Source organism: Alexandromys fortis, unplaced genomic scaffold, assembly GCF_014885135.2.
Source record: "Alexandromys fortis isolate MF-2015 unplaced genomic scaffold, M_Fortis_MF-2015_v1.1 scaffold_83, whole genome shotgun sequence".
NCBI lineage: Eukaryota > Metazoa > Chordata > Mammalia > Rodentia > Cricetidae > Alexandromys > Alexandromys fortis.
Window position 1 is genome coordinate 2,480,124 of NW_026068001.1, and position 21,524 is coordinate 2,501,647.

A 21,524-nucleotide genomic window follows, 5' to 3' on the forward strand; every position below is an offset into this window, starting at 1 on the left:
TCTTTTTCTCCCCCCCCCCACATTCTGTAGCGCTGGGAAACAAACTAAGGACCTTGTGCATGCTAGGCAAGCATGCTAATGTCCTCCAAACAGAGCCAATGCTTTCAATCCCTGATCTTCTTCCTCCTAATTGGCATGGAGTCATACACACTTACTCTCATTCTAACTTCCTGTTTATGCCCTATATTGATGTGGGTAGTTTTGTTCTGTTTTTTTTTTTTAAAGCAATTTTTTAACATTTATTTTTATTATGTATAAAAAAAAAGATCTAGTGCAAGGAGATTAAATGGTGGTGGGTGTGTCCTTTGAAAGGGATATTATGATTCAAGATGACGCTTTTCCTTTTGCTTCCTGGCTGCCATGAAATTAACAGCTTTGCTCCAACATATCTTCCCTACTGTGATGCCTCACCACAGATCTCCAAATAGGCATACAGACATGGACTGAAACCTTTCGAGCCATGAGTCGAAATAAACATTCCCTCATATAAAGATGATTCCCTCAGCTGTTTCTCACAAAAAACAGAAAGCTTACAATCCTAAAGAGGAGGAGGTGAGAGAGTTGGGTGTGGGTAGGGGATAGGGTTAGGAACCAGAAGGAAAATATTGCAGGTTGACACCTAGACAAAAATGAAGTAAACTAAAACAAATGAAGTTATGAAATCCTACCTCTAGCATCCAAGGTGTCTAACTTTTTGACATTCTGTCATGATGTCATCTACAAATGTGTTAGGCTACATTCATAGTTATCCTTGACAAGTGAAGCCTATGGGCCACAGGTTAGATGAATTGGTTGTAAAGTGTCTCAATTTAAACGCATAGTATTAAAGATGATGGTTGGAGACTGCCTCCTAGGCATGGATTCTACTTTGTAATTGTTAACTCTATGTATTTATGCAGGCATCTAGTGGAGTTAGGTAACTAGAAAAGGACTCATGAGATTGTTAAGAGGAGACTTTAAGGGAGAGAGTGGAAAGGTAATCAAACACATGATGTGAAAGTGAATTGTGCAGTACTGGAGATGGAAGTGTACAATAAAGGCAGGAGGAGCAGTGAGGTGAGGGGAAGAGTAGGGGAAGAGGAGAAGATTCACCCAAAATTATGTATGAAAACGACAATAAACAAGGTGGATAGCACCTAAGGAATGACACCTTAGGTTATCTTCTGGCCCTTACACATATGAATATGCACTTGACACACATGAACATATACATATAAAAGGTTCATATACTATGTATGTATATGTAAATATAAAAGTTCATATAATATACATATATGTACATGATATGGCAAAAGGAGTGATTTTAAATTATACTAAATATGATCTACAAAGGTAACTCTGTAGTCATTGTGAGAGATGAACTAAAGAAATTGTGATGATTATTACCTCAATCAGGGTTTCTCGCCATAGCTTTGGTGCCTAGCCTGGAACTAGCTCTTGTAGACCAGGCTGGCCTCGAATTCACAGAGATCCACCTGCCTCTGCCTCACAAGTGCTGGGATTAAGGGCATGCACTACCACTATCCAGCTATGACCTCAATCTTAATTGCAAACTATGATTCTACCTCAATCAGTTTTGCCCCTTAGAGCAGTTTTATTCTCATTGCTAAATTGAACGTTGTGATGTGCTATAGAGATTTACATTGGTATGGATCTTGGTTTATTGGTACAAATTTAAGGTCAATCTTGTTAGATGTATATTTCTGCTCTTGATTAAGGTATTGTGTTTGTGAAGCTCATTTAAAAATGTAATGTATAATTAAGGAATATAGGCTAATAGATAATCATCTATAATAGCTAAGCTTGTAGTCAAGTTAGTTAGATTTTCTAGATGTATAGAGATATATTTCAGTTAGATAGGTATTCTTCAAATCTTTCAGAAACGTTCAGAATATGGCATTTAAAATGTTTAAGAACTTAAGACTTTTCATAACAGTGAGACATGTCTGCTCTTGGCAGCACCAGTTATTTCAAGAGGAAGATGGGCATCGAAGAGGCTCCTTATGGAGTTTGCTAGCCATTTGGGCAAGAAACTGCTCTTGCCTGGACTGCTTTACTAGACATGCAGGACCCACAGAGAAATGACTGCTGAATTTGCCTAAAGGTGAGACGGTCCTTCGGGATTCCTGCTTCATAAAAAAACTCTACTAGACATTCTGCAGGATACAAAAGAAAGTGACTGGCAAGCTGCCAATATAGGTGGAACTGTCTTCAAAATTTCCTGTTCCATGGAAAAGTCTGCTGGATACAATGGGCCTATAAGTTGAAGATGGATGCCCCAATGGTACAGAGGAATTTGGGGTGTCTGTCCAGGCAGCAAGATTTCTCTGTCAGTTCTAGAGTTTTGGAGGTTGCTTATAATGTACTTCTTGTTTACTTAAGTAATATTATATCTTGGAGTCTTTGATGGAGTTGAATAATTTATAGTTATAGTTTTCCTTAGTTGTGATAAAAGATAACTATAATTCTTTCTTGATAACTGTTTTGTTATATGTAATTTTACTATGGTAAAGCCTTTCTTTTTTTAAACAGAAAAGGGGAAATGGTGTGGGAGGTCCTTCTGTCTATGTGTTGCTTTTATTGGTTAATGAGTAAAGAAACTGCCTTGGTCTGTTGATAGGGAAGAACTTAGGTAGGCAGGGAAAACTGTACTGAATGCTGGGAGAAGAAAGGCAGAGAGAGAAACACCATGCAGAGGACAAGGTCAGACATGCCGAAACTTTAGCCAGTAAGCAACAGCCTTGAGACAATACACAGATTCCTAGAAATGGGTTAAACTAAGATGTAAGAGTTATCCAATAAGAAGTTAGAGCTAATGGGCCAAGCAGTGATTTAATACAGTTTCTGTGTGATTATTTCGGGTCTAAGCTAGCCGGGCGGCTGGGAATCAAACAAGTGACTCCTCCACCAACAGTGATAGAACTGTTTCCTCCAGTAGTACTTGATGATTATCCGGAAGCAGAATAGCTGTAACCACAAGCACAAAACTCTCATGAGCTAGAACCTACTGACATTCCCTCACAGGAGGAGGTTAGCAAGGCTCACAGTCCTTCACCAAGTGTCTATGTGACTCCTCCTAGGATGATAAAAGGCATAAACAATTTATTGGGGATAAAGTTTTTTGATGTTGTAGCTGCCTGTTAGGGTCTCTCTCTCTCTCTCTCTCTCTCTCTCTCTCTCTCTCTCTTTCTCTCTATCTGTGTGTGTGTGTGTGTGTGTGTGTGTGTGTGTGTGAAGCAGAAATCCTGGTGCTATGGCTACCTTTAAGTCATCTGGGCTCATCTTTAAATAACCACAGTAAATTTATTAGTTTACCAAGCTAAATATTGGCAGAATTCCTCTTTGATCTGTTGGTGTACTTTTTATTGGGGGTGAATAAAATTTCTTGAGATCTTCCCACCAAAAGTTATACAGCAAGCATGTTCACATGGTTGTTTTGTAGATAATGTATGTGAAGTGTTTGGTCCACCTAATGCCTGACAAGCAGTAAGTACATAGTGGACTTTTCTGAAAAGAAAGCAGAAACAGCATAATCAACCAAGAAGGCTTTGATGCAGTATAGGGAAATAAGGATATTACAGGGTTCGTGTATGGGCTTTTCATCAACTGTAAAATAGGAAGATGAATGAATATATCAGCAGGGTTTGGGGCTAGAGACTGAAAGAATATGAGGGAATATGAGTGAGTAGAGGAGGATAGAAGCGGTGAAACAGGGTGGAGAAAGAATGCTAGAAGCCCTCCAGCTCTTTCTGACACTACTCTCTGTCCTTTAGTATAAACTTGACTAAGTCCTGTGCCAGAATAATCTTGACATCCACAGGCTTGGGGAAACAAATCCATGCATTTTCCTATAGTTGTGCAAAAAAAAAAATCATTTTGTTTTTTTCAAAATAGCAGAGGCTTGATGTTGTATCCTAATATTCTCCAATTATATATAAACCCAAGATGAATTTTAACCAGAGGCAAATAATTTATTTTTTAAAGATCACCATCAGTCACCGGGCGGTGGTGGCGCACGCCTTTAATCCCAGCACTCGGGAGGCAGAGGCAGGCGGATCTCTGGGAGTTCGCGGCCAGCCTGGTCTACAAGAGCTAGTTCCAGGACAGGCACCAAAGCTACAGAGAAACCCTGTCTCGAAAAACCAAAAAAAAAAAAAAAAAAAAAAAAGATCACCATCAGTCATGCCATGACCCAGAACAATTTGTACAGGACCAGAAGATCATTAGTTTTCCATAGCACTGAAGAAACAATTCAGAAAGCTTAATGGAAATCTTGTTTAGTTAATCTACTCCCCCTTTCCACATGGCCACTTCTTCATACTTCACACTCCCAATACTTAAGAGTAACAGCTCAGAACAGATGCTGCTTATTTTCTCAGCCCAAGCAAAGTGTCTTACAAAAGAGGTTAAGAATAGATTGCAGATCCTTCTGAAATCTCTCTCTCTCTCTCTCTCTCTCTCTCTCTCTCTCTCTCTCTCTCTCTCTCTCTCTCTCTCTCTCTCTCTCTCCTGCTTTTCCTTTACAGAGAGAGGAAAAAGAAAGTCAGTCCATTTACCAAAAATTTGCCAGAAGCTCCATTTCCTTCCACGACAAGGTGAAGTATGAAGGCAAATGACCCACTGAGAAAGATTTCTATCACTGGACACCAGTGGTAGATGGTTTGCCTAGGCTAGCTCTGCATACTCCATCTTCACTACTAACAGAACCAGAGAGAGAGAGAAAAGGATGTAGAAAGAAGGAAACCCTTCTCATAGCTTTGGGACATCAAAAGGTCTAACAACAAAAGTACTGCTTTCCTAAGTCAACCTCAACTGCTGGCTCTCACCAGCTAGCCCTATAAATCAGTTCACTAGGGGAAATGGTCTCTGCTGCTATTGTTTGCGTGCATCTCCTGCCCACCATTCTCATCCCCCTTTTCTGACACTGAACCCTACTTGCTCTCATGTGATGCCTCTCAGTTTACTATCAGACTAAATGTGACCCTGTACTATATTTGGGTTTCCCTTACCTATCTTTACCCCTTAGAATCTGAGTACATGTTCACTATAGCAATGTCCAGAAGGAGGCCACCCATGCCTGCATAATCAGGAAAGAAGAAGGAACCTACTGAGAGTCTATTTCTCTCTTTCTCTTCCTTCCTTCCTTCTTCCTTTCTTCCATTCTATCTTTTCTTTCTTTTTCTTTCGTTTCTCTCTCATCCTTTTTTCCTTTCTTTTTATGCATGTGTATGATAAAACTTAATGTTTAATTTTTTATTCTTTTGTTTTGTTTTTCGAGACAAAGTTTTTCTGTGCACCTTTGGAGCCTATCTGTAGACCAGGCTGGCCTCAAACTCACAGATATCTTCCTGCTTCTGCTTCCCAAGTGGTGGGATTAAAGGCATGCACCACCACTGCCCATCTTAATTTTTTACTCTTTAAAAAAATGATAGTTTTTGTTTATTCTTTGGTAATTTCACATCATGTACCACAATCCTAATCATTTCACAGTCCCTCCATATCCACCCTTGAACCTTGTAATGTCCCACCTAAAAGAAAATAAAAAAAATATTAATTTAAAAAATCACATTGCTCCCACATCTTTCCCACCTCTCCCTCACCTCTTCATTTGTCTTAGTGGCATTGAAGTTGCCATGTGTCACACAGTATATTATTTTATCCAAACAGTTTTACTTGCAATTGTTCATTATAATTAGTTGTTGGCATGATTCAAGGCCTTTGGGTTTTGGAATACTGTCATTACTGGACCCTCACCAAAACTCGTCCCAGGTATCCTGCTGTTGCTCCAAGTCATGGAGATACTGCAGCTCTGGTTCCACTGGACCAGTCCCTTCATGCACTTCAGCAGGTGAAGATGGTGTACATGTTGGGGGGGGGGGCAACTCAAAGCACTGAATGTGAGCTTGGGTGGTAGCTGAGTTGGTCAATCCAGTCTTCCACTGAGACCACCTCCTTCAGGTGAGGGACAGAGCCAGCTCTCCTATGCGCATGCCATTGTGGTCAGCTCCCCTTTACCCATGAAGAGGGGTAGGACCAGCTCTCCCACTGCAGCCACCAGCAAGAGGCAGAACCAGACTTCCCAGGGACAGCAGAGACAGCACAGCCTCAGATTTCAACAGACATGGTTCACATTGGACCCCAGTGGTAACATGGGCCACGGACATCAACACAGACCCTGGCTGCTGTAAAACCACAGACCTAAAATGGCCCTTAACAGCTTAGGCCTGGACAACAACAACATTACATCCACAGGGGGCAGTGTAGGCCACTCAGATCTGCATGGCCCCACTGACAGCACAGCCCTTAGAGCCTAACATGGCCACAGGTGATGGCCTAGACTCCAGGCATCCGTATGGCCTTTGGTGACAATACAGGCCACAGACCCTGGCTGTGGTAGAATCATGGACCCAGACATGGTCCTTGGCAGCAGCCTGGGCCTGGACATCACCACAGCCCTGGGTGGCGGCACAGGCCACCTATGTCAGCCTCGTCCTCACTGCCTTTGCTGCTTCAGTTCCACCTCTCCACAGCACATGAGCCACTCTGCTCCTCTTTCTCTCCCATTCCTCCACCAAATAGTTGCTCATCACAATGGTGCTCACCTGTGGGTGTCTTCCACAAGCCCAGGTGAGCCAGGGCTAGATGGGCCTGTGGGTACTGAGTCACTCTCAAGCAATGATATCTGGATTTTGCCAGAAAGATACTTGCAAGATATGCAACCACTTGAACATACACAAACCTTGACTATTTTGCTCACATCAGTATCGCTGACTTCACTGCTAATTTATGCTTTAAGGTTTTGTTTCTACTGATGGATAACTACTTCAGGCTTATTTAAGATAGGAACATTGCTTGTCTGGCTCATCGTTATTCTCATCCGCCCACAAGCCCCACCCCCAACACTCATGTCTGGCACATCGAGTTCCACAATTGTTCTCCAGACTTAAGGAAATTGAATACACAACTGCTAATTTTCTTGTGAGAAATCCAAAGAGAGCTAGAAACACTTTTCAATTTTAAAAGCAGCCATGAAAATACTAGCTTTAATATGTTTTTAGGACTGTGTAATCAATAAATAATTAATGTTCATAATATTTTGTAGGTTATGCTTATAAAAGTTATATGGATAAAGGAACTGTGTTGAAATCATGATTTATGAAAAAGCTGAGCTGGCTGCTACAAGATTTTTTTTGAACAGGGTTTTTTTTTTTTAGTGTAGCCTTGGCTGTCCTGGAACTTGCTCTGTGGACCATGCTGGACTTGAACTCACAGAGATCTTCTTGCCTCTGCCTCTCAAGTACTAGAATTAAAAGCGTGTGCCACCACTGTCTAGCTGATACAAGGTATTTAGGAGGCTGAGGCAGTAGGATCACAAGTTCATGACCTACATCCGGATGTAGAGGGACAGTACAATTAATCCTAGCCCTTGAAAGGAGAAGGCAGGAATATCAGAAGTTCGAGACCAGCCTCAGCCACATACAGTGTTTGAGGTCAGTCTAAGCAACATGAGGTTCTGTCTCAAAAATAAATAAATAAATAAATAAATAAATAAATAAATAAATAAATAATAAAAGTAAAACAGGGTCTAGAGAGACTCGCAAGCAAGAGGATTGTGCTTTAGATTAACTTTGAAAATAGTGATGGATATGTCCAAGCACAAGGGAGATAACATAGAAAGTCTGCTTCCCAATTGTGGTGATTGTAATCATCAAATTGCAAACCAGCATTTGTGATAAAACTGCTTGTAACTACTCATTACTTCTGAACATATACAGAAGGATGAGTAAGCTACAGTGAAATCAGAGGATCTGGAGTATTAACAGTATTATGCCAGTGTCCTCTTTCTGGTGCTGCTATTGGACTGAGTCTGTAAGATGTTGCCACTGAGGGAAGCTGGACAAAAGAACAGAGAACTTTGTACTCTTTTATTGTGAATAGAATTTTTATCCATGTGTATGTGTGTGTGTGGTTTGTTCACACGTGTGAGGGTGCCCTTGGAGTCCTAGAAGTCAGCTACATCTGATCCCCTGGAGCTGGAATTACAGGTAGGAGTGAGCCACCTAACATGTATACTGGGAACTGAACCCATATCCTCAGGAAGAGCAGAGAGCATACTTAAGCACTGAGGCACTTCTCTATCCCCACTCTATATTCTTATGTAAATTTTTGTGAATCTATTAACTATTTTAAAATGAAAAGTTCACAATATAATAATCTGATCCTTGTGAGCACAGTATTAAAGTTCAAGGTGAGTTCTAACAATATGACAGACTAGAAAACTGCAGACACCCCCAATACACACACACACACACACACACACACACACACACACATTTAAACATTAAGCAACTAGAAACAAATAAAATTGCTTTCCACATGCTCTGGAAATGCTATGGCAGGTCACAAGTAGCATTAATGCCCTGAACTCAAAGCTTCAAGTTTCCTCCAACACCACTGTTGTGTTTCTGTTTATATTGTTAGCACTTACAGCTGTAAATCTTTTCTGTGGATTACATTAGCAAACAAAACCACTTCACAAACAAAATAAACAATGGCTTCTCATTCTTATTCAATGGAAAAGTATGCAAGTTTCTCTGATCTTTGTCACTTTCTGCACTCTAACATGCTCCCTCCATCTCTGACATTTGCCCTCTCTGACTTCCACCTTTACTGCTCCACCAGTGTGCTAGTCCTTGGAAATGTCAGACACGACTTGTCTTCCAGCTCTATGTACTGGCTGTTGCCTCTGTCCAGAACACTCTTCTCCCAGAAATCTAAACTCCTTCAAGCTTGGTCAAAACATTTTTGTTGCCTTCCCAATGAGACTCTTCTTTAAAGGGACAGTTTGCCCATCCACCTCAATTCCACATACGCATTTTCTAACCTCTTTCCTACCTACTTTCTCTTCTGTATGTATAGTTTAATAAACTATTTGGGTCCTCTCGTTAACAATGTAAACCACATGAAAGCAGGAATTCCCATATGTTTTAAATATGGATATAGCTCTTGCACAGGAAATAGTACCTGGCAAAAACAAGGCACTCTTTAGCATGTATGGATGACTAGATAGGAAAGGAAAAAGAACAAAAATCAAAGAAAGGAGAAAGAAACGTCTTCAGACATTATTCTAATATCAAGAAAATATAGTCAAATTATGTCAACCTCCAGTTGTTGTTTTCTTGCCCTCATTGCTGTTTCCTTTGATAGACCAGGGAGAGAAGAATGAATTTGTTAGAGCACTCATAATTTTCTTTCAAAATGCTTTTATAGATGAAGAACTAGATTGAAGCATGAACTACATTTCTAGTCATTTCTACTAGTGAAAAGTGCCAATCTTACACTTGCATTTTATTTTTATTTAAGTTAAAATTATACAGGAAATAAACTATTTACTTACCAGATGACCAAGACCTTTGAATTACTCTACCTTAAGAAGTATGGACTCATCTCTGCTTTTGCTTGAGTTTTGCTATGCTTTTGTTCAAGATTTTCTCTTCATCAAAGTGCTTGCTCTCTTCAACTTCATAGGTGCCATTGGGTGTTCAATATCTGGTGCTGGTGTTAAAGCATGGAAGCATCAGATAATTGTGTCTCCTTTTCTGAATCCTACTACCCATCCACGGAATGTTTCACCTGAACCAGCCTGCTTTTTGTAAAGAAGGTTCAGAAACAATTTTAGCTGGGAAGGAAGTGCTTTATCAGAGTCTGCCATCCCTACCACAATGGCCAAGAACTTGACCATGAACCATTCCAGGCACAAGGCAGACATTCAATTACAATTTGCTAGTTGAAATACTGAATATTTCTGAGTCTTTTTGTATGCAGAATCAGGGTTAGTATAAATACAAAATGCCTGGAACTATCAAGGAATGAAACTACATCCGAGCTTATCCACTGAGTTAGAGTCAGCACCAAGGCACGACAGGGCATGTTGTCATATTTCTACATCCTCTCAACATGCAGCCTCAGGCACTACCCCCACAGCATACTCATAGCTGTGTGATGTGTTTGCTTTGTGAAGATCTCCTTTATGCGTAACCATGGCAATGCTGTCTGCTTCATACTTAAGGTGTCTGGAGGACTAGGGGTGTGAAAGCTAAATCACTGTACAATGCCTTGCTTTTTAAGCAGGGAACGTTGTTACAGAGTGGTTTTGTTTTGTTTTGTTTTTGAGACAGAGTCTCATTGTGCGAACAAGACAAGCCTAGAATTTTCAGTCCCCCTGCCTCAACCTTCTGACTATCAGCATTACAAGCATATGCCACCACACTTGGCTAGGTAGAAGTTTTTGATTTGGTTTTGTTATTGTTGCTTGTTTGTCTTTTTTTTGTTGGTTTTTTGAAACAGGGTTTCTCAGTGTAACTTTGCAACCTGTCCTGGAACTTGTTCTGTAGACCAAGGTGGCCTTGAACTCACAGAGATCTGCCTGCCTCCGTCTCCTGAGTACTTGGATTAAATGTGTCTGCCTTGTTATAGTTTTTTGACATAGGGTTTCTCTGTTTCACAGTCCTGGCTGTCCGGCAACATGCTTTATAGAATAGTCTGGCCTCAAACTCACAGAGATCCACCTACCTCTGCCTCCAAAGTGCTGAAATTACAGGTATGTGCCACCATTACCCAGTTTAGAATTTTTTTTATTGAGAAAAGGAAAAAAAAGTTTCCGCCTCCTCCCAGCCTCCCATTTCCCTCCCCCTCCTCCCACCTTTCTCCCCCTCCCCCCACTCTTCTCCCCCGCCCCCCACTCCTCTCCCCCCCCTCTCCAATCCAAAGAGCACTNGGCTTGAACCAAGCCGGAACATGAAGTAGGATCAAAACCCCGTGCCATTGTCCTTGGCTTCTCATCAGTCCTCATTGTTCGCCATGATCAGAGAGTCCGGTTTTATCCCATGTTTTTCAGTCACAGTCCAGCTGGCCTTGGTGAGCTCCCAATAGATTAGCCCCACTGTCTCAGTGGGTGGGTGCACCCCTCCTGGTCCTGACATCCTTGGTCGTGTTCTCCCTCCATCTGCTCCTCATTGGGACCTTGGGAGCTCAGTCCAGTGCTCCAGTGTGGGTCTCTGTCTCTGTGTCCATCCATCACCAGATGAAGGTTCTATGGTGATATGCAAGATATTCATCAGTATTGCTATAGGATAGGGTCATTTCAGGTTCCCTATCCTCAGCTTCCCAAGGGACTAACTGGGGACATCGCCTTGGGCACAATAATATGAAAAAAAAATCAGCAAAAATAAATAGATTTGGGATGCCCAAAGAACCCAAAATAAGAATAAGTCCCACCTGTTGTAAAAGACAATCTCCATGGGGACTGAATCTGGCTGTCCAACACTTGTCCATTCAAGATGTAAACCATCTTCTCTCCAGGTGCCCGCTTCCAAACGCCCGGGGAGACCAGCCCAACTTCTGGGGAATAGCAGAATTTGTGTTTTTTTTCCAAAACCCTGCTTCAGCAAGATGTGAAGAAGAGAAGAGGCTATAGAAGCTCGTCTGGCTCCAGATACGATGATGGAAGGGGGCCACCAGGAAACCCTCCACGAAGAATGGGTCAAATCAGTCATCTTCAAGGCCCCAGCCCTCCTCCAGTGAGTGGTGGATGAGGAAGGTAAACGTCTGCTCTGAGAAGCAGACAACTAGACTCACGTGTTTGTAGAAGGAAGCCACCACGAGAAGAGCACCTCATGCAGGACAAGATGGTGTGTATCTAAACAAGGACTCTTCTGTGTCCTCACAGATGAATGAGGTCATGCTGGGAATTCCCTCTACAGGATTTGGCTTGACTGACATGCAGTTCTATAAATGTACAAGTTTGTCTCGTTATCTTTTTGTATAGTTTACTAAAGTGTAAATATAGTTTTAATAAGTAAATATTTTTAGGTTGCTAAACTTGATTCCTCATCTTTATATGATTAAGCCCTGCTGAAATAGGGAGCGGCAAGGCTGCGTCCCCAACACCCCAGCCGCTTGGCTAGCTCACGCCCGAAATAACAACACACAAACTGTATTCATTTAAGAACTGCTTGGCCCATGAACTCTAGCCCTTACAGGCTAATTCTCGCACCTGGACTAGCCCATTTCTAATAATGCGTGTAAGCACCCCAAGGTGCGCTTACCGGGAAGATTCTAGCCTCTGTCCATCCTGGGAGAGTGGAGCATGGTGTCTGTGCTCCAGAGAGCAGAGTCTCTCCGGGAGCAGAGCAGAGTCTGACCTCACTTCCTCTTCCGCCCAGAATTCTATTCTGTTTCCTCCTCCCATCTATGTTCTAAGCTATGAGGCCAAGCAGTTGGTTTATTACTTAACCAATGAAATCAACAGATTGATATATGACACTCCCACATCAAAGCCCAGAATCTCTGATCTGGAAGAAATAAAGGCTATGTAAAAAAAAAAAAAAAAGAAAGAAAGAAAAAAAGAATAAGTCCCGTTATAACAATAATTTCATAAAGTAATCTAACAAATGAAACAATATGCAAGCATTTTAAAAATGCATTCTATTAAAAAATACCATCAAGGGGCTAGGGTGATGGGTCAGTAGGTAGTACCACTTGCTCTTGGAATCATGAGGGCCCGAGATCAGATTCCCAGCCCTCAAGTCAAAATTGGGTGCAGAGGTAGAAATCTGTAGTCCAGTGCTTGGCTGGGCAGAAACAAAGGGCAGAGACTATATGATAACTGGGACTCACTAGCTAGCCATTACAACAGGAAAGCAGTGAGAGACACTGTCTTGAGGGATTAAGGTAGGAAGTAATATAGAGCACAACGCCTGATGTCCTTATCTGGCATCAGCACATGCCCACACAGACATGTGCACTCAATACATTTTTGAATATACATACAAATAAAAAAATAAGTTAAAATATCATTAAAATAAAAAATTGAGAGATGGGATATATGCAGAATACACTGAAAGTCCATAAAAACAAGGTAGTCTATCAAAATATAAGCAGTTAAGGGTATTACAAATGGACTTTAAAAATCCAGCATAAGACCAAAATATGTTTCTAAAATAAATGGATAGAATTACACAAGAAGCCATATTTTGATCACTTAAGAATTAAAAGAATGAGATGGAGCTATAGCTCAGTTGGTAGAATGATTACCTTGCACATAGGAAGTCCTGATTTCAGTCCCTAGCACCAAATAAAGTGGGAAACGTGGTGCATGCCTGTCCCCTCAGCATTTAGAAACTGAGCCGGGGGGTGTCAAAAGTTCAAAGACATACTCCACTACACAGCAAGTTTGAGGTCAGCTTGTGTTCAAAGAGACTTTAAAACAAAAACAATTGAGAACTTTGCAGAACTGAAAAAAAAAATAGAAATCCTCAGGTAAATAAAGTTATTTAGAAAAATAAGTTGTTACATACTCATTGAAACAAGAAACTATGAGAAAACAGCAAACTGTCAGATTCGGACAGTTACTCTTTAAGATTGTTTTGAAAGCTACCTGAGAAATAAGGCAAGTTACAGAGAAGAATCAGCTATTTATCAGCAAAAGATAAGGTTATCTTTAAAAAACTGGATTAAAATAATTGTCAACCTCGATTTTATAAGCAACCCAAATATCATTCAAAAGGCAAGAAAACAAAACAAAACTGAGGATACATAAAGAGGAAGCAACAAGGATAAATATTGAAAATTATTAAAAAATGTTTATTATTGTAAAAATAACTTGTAATGAAATTAATGAAACATTCAACTATGGGGAATATGATGTATAGTCCAGACAACAATCTATAATAGCTATTCTTTGTGTTTTGAATGAGTGTGGGGTGGTATAGGCCTTTAATTCTAGAAACCCTGTCTCAAAATAGGGATGTTGGCACAGGCCTTTAATCCCAGCATTCAGGGGCAGAGGCAGGTAATCTCTGTGAGTTCAGGGTCAGCTGGTCTACATAGCAAGTTACAGGCCAGGCAGGGCTACTTAGTGAGAGCCTGGCTCATGGAGGTTGTGGGGGAAACCCTGCCTCAACAAAACAAGGTCAAAAACTCTGTAAGAAGAACATTCAACATTGATCTCTGACTTCCACACATACATGCACAGACATACATTTGCACATGTACACTCACATAGGCAAAGAAAATGAAAAGTTCCCGAAAAGCATCCCACAGTGAAAGTATTGAGAAAAGTATGGGCAGAATGTAGAACTAAATACAAACAGTTTTTTTTTAAGACTAAAAACACACAAGCTATGGATTTGCTTCAGGGAGCTAAAAAGGAAAAAGAAAAGAAAATCAAACTATCATGTTAGTGGACATATTTCATCCCAGTAGTCAGGAGACAGAGAGAGGCAGATCTCTGTGAGTTTGAGGCCAGCCTGGTCTACAGAGTGAGTTCCAGGGAATCCAGGGATACCCCTGACTCAAAAAAAAAAAAAGGTGAAAATAAAGTAAAATAAAAAGATTGTAAGAGCATACACCAATCAAATATAAATGAAGAAACTGGCATCATCAAATAAAAGACAGCCTTAAAATATTAAGAAAATGGTCCTGTTTCTAGTAAAATTGGATGATAATGAAAAAATAAAAGGTAACATATACAAGAGGAGGGGAAAAGATAGAGATCTAATCACCCATAGAATTTCTTAAATTACAAATAAGCACTATAAATACTTTTAGAAGGGATAAAATTTATTTATTTTAAATATCATTTAGTTTTTCCAAATTGTCTCATGATAAAATGGAAGCTAAAATGAATAATTAACAAAAAAGATTTCTGAGCAGCTTGTATTTTGAATAAACATGTTTTCATAAATCTTAAAATATTAGCAAATCAAGGGCTATGGACATGGCTTATATCAGCAAACCAAAAGAAAGGAAGGATGCACACACACACACACACACACACACACACACACACAAAACCAACAGCAAACTAACAGAAATTAGCAATCATTGGTGGCTGATATCTCTCAATATCAATGCACTACCCCGTAAAAAGACACAGACTAACAGAAAGGATGCAAAAATATAATCCATCCTTCTCTGCACAAAAGGAAGAGACTTCAACATCAAAGATAGACATTGCCTCAAAATAAAGGGTTGGAAAAAGATTTTCCAAACAAATGGACTTAATAAACCAAGCTGGTGTAGCCATTCTACTATCTAACAAAATAGACTTCTGTAACAGGAAGGCTGCTTGTTCATCCCAGCTGCCCAGAACTGAAATAATCACACAGAAACTGTATTAATTAAAACACTACTTGTCCCATTAGCTCTAGTTTCTTATTGGCTTACTCTTACATCTTAATTTAACCCATTTCTATTAATCTGTATATCACCATGAGGTCATGGCCTACCAGCAAAGTTTCAGCACATCTACCTCCAGCTGAGAATCCATGGCGTCTCTCTGACTCTGCCTTCTTCCTCCCAGCATTCTGTTTAATTTTCTCCACCTAGCTCTGTTACCATACAGCTCTGCTATAGGCCCAAAGCAGTTCCTTTGTTAACCAATAAAAGCAACACATAGGCAGAAGGACCTCCTACACCAGACTTTCAACCAAAATTAACCAAAAATGACAGGAAAGTATACACTTCGTAATCATCAAAGGAAAAGTCCACCAAAATAATTTTTCAATTCTTAACATTTATGCCCCAAATACAAGGGCACACAAATTTATAAAGTAAACTTTACTAAACCTTAAATCACATGCCAAACCTCCTACATTGATACTGGGAGACGTTAATGCCCCACTCTCACCAATGGACAGGTTACCCAAACAAAAAATAAACAGAGAAATAATGTAGTTACCAGATGTTATGAACCCATTTGGTTTATAACATAACAAATATCTACAAAACATTTCATCCAAACACAAAAGACCATACCTCTTTCTCAGCACCTCATAGAACTTTCTCCAAAATTCACCATATATTCAGTCAAAAGGCAAGTCTCAACTGATAAAATAAAATTGAAATTAGTCCCTGCATCCTATCAGACCACTACTGACTAAAGCTAGTTTTCAATAACAACAGAGACAACAGAAAATTTGTAAACTCACAGAAACTGAGCAACTCTCTATTGAATGAAAACTGTGTTAGGGCAGAAATAAAGAAATTAGACTTTCTAGAATTCAATGACAACGAACACACAACATAGCAAAACTTATGGGACACAATGAAAATGGTGCTGAGAGGAAAGCTCATAGCACTAAGTGCCTACATTAAGAAACTGGAGAGATCGCATACCAGTAACTTGAAAGCATAACTGAAAGCTCTAGAACAAAAAGAAGTAGGTACATACAAGAGGGCAGGAAATAATCAAACTGAGGGCCAAAATGTTGTATAATAATAATTTTGTACACTATGAGGATAAACTTTGATTGGTTTAATAAAAAGCTAAACATCCAATAGCTAAGCAGAATATAAATCCATGCGTCTATGGATTTTGATAAAGATGCCAGAAACATACAATGGAAAAAAGAAAGCATCTTCAATAAATGATGATTTTTCTGTCTAGATTTCATCATGTAGAGGAACGCAAATTGATTCATTTCTATCACCCTGCACAAAACTCAAGTATGGTACATTTATACAGTATAGTATTACTCAACTGTTAAAAACAATGACATCATGAAATTTACAGACAAATGGATCATCCTTAGTGAGGTAACCTAGACCCAGAAAGACAAACACGATATGTACTCACTTACAAGTGGACATTAGTATTAAATAAATGATAACCATGCTTCAATCCACAAACACAGAGAGGTTCAGTAACAAGGAGGGCTCAAGAAGAGGAACACATGAGTCTCCTTAGGAAGGGTATGAAATAGAATAGAATTTGGTGGTGGAATTGGGGCAAGTGAAGATGAGAATAGGAGGGATCAGGATGAGAATAGGTGGGGTGGGGAGAGATAGAGGGAGAGATTTGTGGAATTGTGGGGCATTTGAGGGTGATGTAGAAACCTAGAGTTGTGGAAACTCCATGGAATTTGTGAGAGAGTCTCTAGCAAATTCTCCTAGTAATGGGGAACATGGAGCCCAAACTGGCCATCTTCTATAACCAGACAAGGCTCCCAGAAGTGGGACTGGGACATCAACCCAACCACGAAACCTTTGACCTACAATCTGTCCTGTCTGTAAGATGTGCTGCAGTAATGGTGGTGCAGAACTTGTGCAAGTGGCCAGCCAAAGACTGGTTTAACTTGAGGCCCATACCTGGAAAGGGATACCAAGCCTGACACTGCCTCGATGGCCAGGGCCTAGAGGCAGAACTGTCCAAAGACCTAAGATAGAACCAAGCACAACTGACAAAAAAAAGTCAGGAAAAGGATCCCCAATGATATTCTACTATACTCACATATTAGTGTCTAGCCCAACTGTCTTCAGAGGGGTGTCATCCATTAACTAATGAGAGCAGATGCAGAGTTCCACAGCAAACACTAGGCAGAGCCAGGGGAATCCCACTGAAGAGGATGAGGAAGGATTGTGGTAGCCAGAGGAGTGGAGGACACCACAGAACATGGCCTACAGAATCATCTAACCTGGGTTCACAGGAGCTCACAAAAACTGAAACTGAAACTAGATGTCCTACCTATCTTAAAAAAAAAAAGAACTAAGAATTATAAGAGCTGAAGACCAGAGAAACAACTTAGTAGTTAAGACTTCTTACTGCTCTTGCAGAGAACTTGAACTTAATTCCCAACACCCACATTCACAACTACATCTAACTCCAGCTCCAAGGGTTTCCATACCCTATTATGGCATTTGTAGACATCTACATGCACATATATATATATATATATATGTATGTATACATACACATATACATGATTTAAATTTAGTAAATATTTTAAAGTGTTATATAATAATTGACAATAGAAAATCAGTAACTCCTTATTTTCAGACAATATGGTATTTTGCATAGAAAAATCAAGGTACTTGTCAGAAGAAAGTTCAGAAAAGTTACTATTGCTGTAGAAGATTGAATGAGAACTGTCCCACATAAGATTCAGTATTTGAATACTTGCTCCCTAGTTGGTGGGCATGGTTTCGAGAGGTCTAGAAGGTATATAGCCTTGCTGCAAGAAGGATATTGATGGGAACAGGTTTTGAGATTAAAAGACTCATTCCTCTTAGAGTTTGTTCTCTCTGCTTCTTGCATGTGGTTCAAGATGTGAACTTGTAGCTTCTTGCTTCTGTCACCATGCTTGTCAATGGCTCCATCCCACCATCATGGACTCTTATCCCTTTGGAACTAGAAGCCAAAGTAAGCTCTTTCTTCTTTAAGTTGCATTTTAGCACAGCAATAGAAAAGGAACTAATACAGACGTCGGTACAAGAGAGTGGGCCTTTCTGTGAGGAAAGTGACCACGTTATTTTTTTGGAGGAATGTGGGAGATTTTGTAAAAGCAGATTAATACTATAAGCAGAGCTTAAGGGGACATCCTAGTAGTAAATTAGAAGACAGTAGTACTGAGAGCGATGTGTACTGTGAAGGCATGGTTCAAGCAGTTTCAGAGGTGAGCAACATTAGTAACATGGTAAGAGGCTAATCTTGTGTTATTTTGGAAAGGAATATAGCTAGCTTCTGTCCTTGTCCTAAAAAGTTTCCCAAGGTTACATTTAAAATGCATGAATTTTGTTGGTGGAGGCAATTTCACAGCATCATAATATTTAATTGGAGGTAGGGTTATTATTAATAACTTACAAAGGTCTATTATGAAAAGAAGCAAGTGGAGCAGATAGAAACAGAAAATGTACAATCTGAAGAGATTAAAAAGCACCAGGAAACTTAATGTTCCAGCCAAGGCTTGTGCTGAAAAGGATATAGAGTTTAGTGCCCTCAAAGAGAATCCATTTGTTTAAATCTGGAATAAAAGGAAGTGTGCCCTCAGAACAAGACCCCACCCTACTAAGGTTCCAAACTATGAAAAGGCCTAAGGAGTTTTCTGCTCCTAGAAAAATTTTAATATGATTGGCAGGGAGGACATCCCAAACCAGCAGTAGAACTTGACCATGTCATCCATGTGATGACAGAGTGAAAAGCTTAAAGGGCAAGAGTGAAGGATTCATGAATCTACTTCCATCATTTCAGTGAGTTATTGAGACAAGGCATCCCGTGGCAGGGGAATCCCAGAATGCAGGCCCTAAGTGGGCAGGTAGCCCCAAGAGGCCACTTCATGAAGCTGTGAACATGAAGCTCTGGTTTTGGTGGAGACCCCAAGATGTTGCAGATACCAGAGCCATGAGACATCTGCCAAGGAGAGCTGCACACAGGAAGTAGAGAGAGAGAGATATGTTGCAGGCAGCAAATCTGAAAAGATGGAAGCATCTCGGACCTTTGGCATTGCACATTGAGATGCAGGATTTGGAGTTTTTCCTGCTGGATTCCAGTCTTGCTTTGGTTCCATGTTTCCTTATTATGTCCCCATTCTTCTCTTTTAGAATGGTATTTTCTATGGTATTATAATTATAATTATAAACAAATATATAATTTGTTATTTTATAGGATGGTACAATTAAGAGGTTGCCTTAAATTTCAGAATAGACTTTGTGTTTTTCTACCCTGTATGATCCATCCAGATGGCTACCAGAGATGGGAAACCCCATACATTCATTCCAGGTGAAGTTCAAAAAACAAAGCCCATATAGGGTAGGCAGAGCTCACCTCTGTGCCCACCTCTGCACTTCAGTCACATGGTCTTTTTGTTCCAAGTTTTCTGTCTTACAACCTCTATATCAGCTGCCCCTTCGGGTCTTGTTTAGGCAGCCATAATGAGAAAGTATCATGGATGTAGCATTCCTGTCATTTCTAGGAGACACAATCTCATAATAGACTTCCTGTCCTGACTCATACACTATCTACACTTCTTTCTCAATATTCACTAAGCCTTAGCTGCAGGAGTTGTATTGTAGATGTGTCCATTAAGGCTGGAACCCTATAGCTAGTTGATCTCAGAATCATGACCTGTATTGGTTTTCTGTAATGATCTCCATTTGTTGAAAAGAGAAGCTCCTTAGAAGAGGGTAAAAATTACACATATTTTCTAATTTCATGATTCCTTTTCTTTACAGCTGAATAGTATTCTATTGTGTGTATGTACCACACTTTCATTATCTATTCATCTGTTAAGGACATTTATGTTGAATGGCAAAGCAACATGGACCACTTCACTAATCTTCATGTCATCTTTGCCCAGAAGCATGTTTTTCTTCTCAGTATGGTTCCAATTTCAGTATATGTACTTCCAATGCAAGCACAGGCACAGTGTTTTAGAATAAGTTAGTCTCTTACAAAATGTTATACATTGAAAATAATTCTACTCCTAATCCCAGCACAGTTTTAATGTAGAACTAATAGAATTGATTCTAAAAATTATATAAAAAATCCAAAAGCTAAAAATATCCAAGAAAAAATATGAAGGAAAAACTGTGTTGCATATGCTACAATTTATCAAATTTTTTAATAAAATCATATTGATTATCATTATTTATTATTAGTTATAGCTATGATGAATAGACAAATTCAGCTGAATTTTTTAAGTAACTGTTAGGACTGGGGAGATGGTTCAGTCTATGAATTGTTTATCATAAAACCATGAGTACTTATATAAAACCCAGAACATAATCATAAAATGACTATTTTCTTGGGACTAAACATGTCCTAAAAACATTAAATTTGAGAATACTAAATTTTTGAGGCTATGGTACAAAGGAATTCTCATACTCTGGTAATGAATTTGAACTAATATCACCACTCAGTTCAACATGAAAATATTTGATAAAGTGGACAATGGAGAAACACATCAACCAAGCAATTCCATTTACAGGAAAGCACACTAGAGAAAATATCAAACAAATAAACAAAGAAACTGATGTGGAAATCTGCTGTTTTGTGTTGATTTCATTGGTTAAATAAAGAGACTGCCTTGGCCCTTTAAGGGGACAGAAAATTAGGTAGGCGGAGTAAACAGAACAGAATGCTGGGAGAAAGAAGACGAGACAGAGAGTCGTCATGGTTCTCCCACTCCAGACAGACGCAGGTTAAGATCCTCCCTGGTAAGCCAGCTCGTGGGCTACACAGATTATTAGAAATGGGTTAGACCAATATGTAAGAGCTAGCCAATAAGAGGCTGGAACTAATGGGCCAAGCAGTGTTTAAAAGAATACAGTTTCCAAGTAATTATTTCGGGTATAAAGCTAGCCGTGTAGGCGGCTGGGTGCCAGGAACGTAGCCCGCCGCTCACACTTCAACAAGAAGCATCAGTGGCAGTTTGTCCAGTACTTTTTACAGCATTGAGAAATTGGGAACCAAAGAAATATAGATAAATTTTGCCTAATCATCAAATGTAATGCCGTGTGACACTAAAATGAATGAAGTATAGTTACATTAATTCTCATGAATAAATCTCATGATATAACACTGAACAGCATAAGCTGGATAAAAGAAGGATAAACAGAGAATGATATCTATAAAACTTTTAAATAAATCTGCCAGTTCATAGAGAGGGTCTCTGAAATACAATAGTTTGATTTATGATTTTTCAGTTTTATGATTGTGTGATTATTTTCAGGAGAAATCACAGCTT

The 21,524-nt window shown here is 39.7% G+C and overlaps 1 long non-coding RNA gene and 1 other non-coding gene across 2 annotated transcripts in view; one reads left to right on the top strand and one right to left on the bottom strand.

The window, feature by feature from the left end:
* Positions 1 to 21,524, top strand: part of LOC126512899 (uncharacterized) — a 121,239-nt gene that overhangs the window by 56,437 nt on the left and 43,278 nt on the right. The gene's annotated exons all lie outside the window — the stretch shown is intronic.
* On the bottom strand, positions 20,091 to 20,196 carry LOC126512931 (U6 spliceosomal RNA). Its single transcript, XR_007595200.1, has one exon. It is a non-coding gene; the product is annotated as a U6 spliceosomal RNA (small nuclear RNA).